Source organism: Alosa pseudoharengus, unplaced genomic scaffold, assembly GCF_046254945.1.
Source record: "Alosa pseudoharengus isolate Yale_2024_CS ecotype anadromous, Long Island Sound unplaced genomic scaffold, YU_APseudo_1.1 YU_APseudo_1.1_scf_3, whole genome shotgun sequence".
In the NCBI taxonomy this organism is placed as follows: domain Eukaryota; kingdom Metazoa; phylum Chordata; class Actinopteri; order Clupeiformes; family Clupeidae; genus Alosa; species Alosa pseudoharengus.
In genome coordinates, this window is record NW_027468718.1 from 23876641 (window position 1) to 23881616 (window position 4976).

Sequence of the window (4976 nt, forward strand, 5' to 3'; positions counted from 1 at the left end):
TGGTTTCATTGACTGGGAATGGCTTCTGCCAACAGTGAACTCAGCCTGTAAACTGTGCGCTGTAGAGGTGTTTATCTGGGCAGAGGGGGGACTTCATTTCAACTATACACGTCACACAGTCAATTTAGGATGTTAATTACCTCGGGTTACCATTGGCAACTGCTGTTTATATGCGTAAATAAACATCCATTCTCTTCATTTATATTCCTCATTTCTGACCTTCAAATCATATCTAGAGACTGTGCTAGATAGATGCCATTTCTGTGCCTCGTTCCATGCTCAGAAGCCTACTGCAAAAAAATGCAGCTTTTAGAGATTGTTTGGTACAAATCAAACTCTTAAACAATATCAGATCTGTCAGATAGAACTGTATTCAATAGGTCTAATTGACAACCTATTTTACTGCTACAGGGTGATCCATCTGGTCATCCACAAATGTATATGTACATCTCTCCACTCCATCACCTTTTATTAAATGTGTTCTCAATGTATAGACACTAATTTTTGCATGAACAATGAATCAGTAGTGAAATCAATTGTGGTCTATATTGTTTTGTTGTAAAAAGCATGTGTATTCAGTGTCTTCTGTATTACATGTATTGGAATATAAGTAGCTGTCCTTGCTGGAAAGGAAGCCACAATGATACACCACCTTGTATAATCAATAACATTTATAAAAGTATAGTTTATTTTTTTGTTTCAATATTCTCTGTTCCTCCCCAAGAGATAATGTTTTGAAGATGAAGGAATATTCTGCAATGTGTCACTTATTTTATCCTCTGTTATTTTCCTGCTAGAAGGCAAGAGGTTTTTCTTTAGATAAGCGTGTCTGTGACATCCGTCTTTGATCCCCAAAACTGCAGGTGCAGCCATTGTCAGGCACACCTGTGAGGTTTTATGGAGGAAACAATGATAGGAGTTAAGAATTCTTTTGAACCCCTCAGCCTTTGCTCTTTCTCTTGGGAATAAGGGCAGAAACAGAAAACAATAAATAAACTACTTAAGGCAGCACCAGCAGAGAATCACTGTGGTCTCCTGACATTACGGGAAGGCACACATAAATGGAACTTGTGATGTCTCAAAAACAATTCAGTATCAATCAGAGATGTGACCTGTACAAGACTGTCAATACAACCTAAAATATAAAGAAGTTAAGAAATCAAGCTGTGTTTTGAATATAGCCATATCTGATATCAAAAAATCATATTCGTGAATCCCCAAAATAATGCTGCTAATTTTCTTACTTACCACTAGGGGGAACTATATGAATATAAAAAAATCTGTTTTTGGCTGCAATATTGGTAAATAGATTATGGCAGATTATTTGTATCAGTGTATGGCCCTTCAAGATGATAAGGGAATCATCCTGCACTCAAATTTAAGGCTTTATACTGATTGTATGATCACAAACAAACCAGAAGTAATTTGTCCGTGACTGACTGTGATCAATAGGTTAGACTAACATGGATTTTGTTAGTGGATGAGATGTGCTGCATATAAAAGGTCTGTAAACGTTTCAAAAGTAATGTGGTCTGCTGAATGAGATTAGTAATGGCATTGTCAGATGTCAGTGCTTCAGTGAAAGTGCAGTGAAAGCTCCATTTTTCCGGATGAATTTTAAGAATGACGTGTCTATGAACACATTGTTTACCTAAAAAAATAGATGTTGAAGAACTCTGACTGAGTACATTTTCAAATGTGACACATTACATATAACACATTTCAGAAATGGACAATTAATGCTGTCTGCCAATCTTGCCCAGATAAAAGCTCATTCCGACTCAAATTGTGGTAAATATAGTATGTAACCAATAGATGGCAGTGTTGTCGTTTGCAACATCCCAACTTGTCCTACCACTTTCTAATTTGTAATCCGCAAGCACTAAAATTATAAACTGTCAGTTTAAAGAGCTTCTGATCCTGACCTATTTTGTCTTAGACGTCCTTTTGGTAGGATTGTGTGGTCATCTCTGGCATACTCCATCAGGTACAGGTGCAGGTGCCAGGCCAAGCAGGGACATGAATGCAACACTCATTTTGTCATTGACCAACTCTGCCCTGTTATGCCACCATATCGCTAACACAGCCAGACAGAGCATCAGACTGACTGAGCTATACTCATGCTTCAAAAGGGGACTTCCCTCTTCCAAGAAGCTTACAGAATATTGTATGTATAGTCAATATTGGTATTAAAGATCCACTCTTGGGCGAATTTACTCAATACATTTCTCTGTGTGAAAGCCCTATTCATCAATGCTTTTTTTGTCTTTTTTGTTGAAATTGGTTAGATTTTTGTGAGGTAGTATGGAATGGTCGTATTTGCTGTTTTAGTTGGGTTATGTTATTTAACTCAATATAGTATTCTCAGTGAAGAGCAGTGTTATGGGGGGGGGGGGGTGCGTGCGTGCTTTTGTCCGTGTGTGCGCGCCTACAGGTTTAATTCAAATGCATTAGTTATATAAAGATAATATCAGGCATATAATTTCATAGAATTAAACTCTATACTAATTTGTTTCACATCTTCACTGACAATACCCAATTAAAAAGCATGTACACATACACGGCCACATACATTTAGTATTATTTTTTTATCAACACCAAATCTAGTAAGACAAATGTTTCTATATTGACATATAGATAAACTGTAACACAGATGCATGACATGAAAGGTCACCAACTATTGACCTCTAATTTCAGTCTTTGACATCAGTTCACTCTTTCCCGCCCTTGCCTACAAGTGACACAGCACTATGAGAAAAATCCTATTAACTGTTAATTCTTTTTAACATAGCATTGTTAAATGACCATACTTTTCTTCATTAAATAAGACTCAAAATATACAATTGTTACCAAAAGCATTCATAGCTGAAGCATCTGCTCAACTGATTCAAAACAAAGCCTTAAAGGACAGACATATACTTTGTGCCATATCATGCTTTCACATAAGTCAGTGAGTGAACATTTGTTCTGCACACTGTTCCGTGTATGGCAAAACAAGGTTGCATGACATAACAACATCATAAAACCCTTTAATGTGTCTCCTCCCATCTGAGGGTTGCTGTGGGGGATGGGTGGCGATGGGCAGTATAGTGTTACTGTTTACGTGAAGCCTGTCCTCAAACATACAGTCTTTGAATGGATGATTCATTCTCCGGTCATGACTGGTGCTTACTGTCTGAATGGATGAATGAATGAATGAATGAATGAATAAGGCTATGTGGATCAGGTCCAATACGTCGATGAATGTTGCAGCACACACACACACCGACACACGCACCAAATGAGAGAGAGAGAGAGAGAAAGAAAGTGTGTGAGAGAGAGAGACTTGTGTGACACACAGATCCCATCCCCCACAACCAGATATTTCCCTCCCTGCTCTGTGCTGTGCTGTCTAGAAAGGCCATGTGACCCTCATCAGTCTCCAGGGGTGGGGGAGGGGGAGCAGATTGAACCTGTTCTTTGTTAGGAGGTCAACACTAGCTTCATGGCAGGAAGAGCTCTTACCACAGTCATGTTAATAGAGGTTACCATGAAAACCATGACCATTACTTTTTTGTATTTGCAGCGTACACCAAATGTATATGTTATTATTAAATGACTGAATTTGAAGTTTTTATTCTCTTGTACAGTTTAAACCACTAATGCACACATGGTAAACAGTTATTTTCAAATACCATTGCAATTATTATGGTTTTAGTAGCTTCTGAGAGCTTTAAGTATTTAACCTTGATCTATGTTAAATCTTTACTCAAATTTACAGACACACATGATTTTTAAACTACATATGCCAACTGGGTCATCTGTACATTTAAAATTGTTGGACTTTTTGCATTACCATATGAACCGCCTCTGAACCATTCAGAAATGTTGAGATATTATAGGCTATGTCATTTGGTCTATAATAACAGTAGCCTACTGTTTCTCTGCATTGAAATTACATAACTTGTGAAATTGGGTGAAATATGCGCAGATATTATATTATTTACGGCACCCAGAGGAATGTGTCACACTGCAGAGCTGTAATGATGTCAACTTGTTATTTACTTTCCAAAGCTGAATGACGGAGCAAGGCGAAAGGAGAATTAATCAACCACTATGTGACTCGGCAGGCGGAAAAAAGGACACTTGGGGGAGGGGAATCTACTGATATGCTAGATATAACGATACAGAAATGTTGCATCACGCTGGGATGTTACAGCACAATTTCTTCTTTCTAATGAATGAACATTGGTTTTGCTAATATTTTACTTCATTAATCATGCAGACACTTTGATTTTATGGTTTTAGTCTTGGATGAGAAAATGAATAAAGTGAAAGTAGTCCAGGGAATGGTAGGCTGTTGGCACATTACAGGTAGGCCTGTGTGATAGCCTGTTTACAATTAAAGAACAGAAGGGTTTATCATTTAGATAGATAGATAGATAGATAGATAGATAGATAGATAGATAGAATGGCCTACTTTTTTCATCCCAAGGGAAATTTGGGGATTCATTTAGTCTTATCACCAATGTAGGGCTGTCATTATCATTATGCAGCCAAATGTGATCACAACTGACTGCAACATCAATCAGTAGGCTACAGTTTACAAATACCTGTAATGTAATGTAATATAATGTTATATAATGTAGGCCTAATGAAATGTAATCTGCAGGTGTTTGTTTTGTGTTTTCCTTAGGATAGGCCTACGGTCCCTACAGTAGGCTATCAGATAACCTATCACAATCTATGAACTGCAGAGGCATATGCCTCATAAGAACAAAGAAGTATACTCAGATCAAAGGAAGCTCACATAATTTGCCTCATTTGTCTGAATTGCTAGAATGTGACGTACGTATGTAGATTTGTAATAATAATAATGATAATAAAAAAAAATATATAGGCCTAAAATAGTAAATAAACTGGTTTAAGGTCAGGTGCTGATTTTTCCATTGTGGGTCACTGACGCCCCCCACCCCCACCCGCCCCTCTCCCGCTCA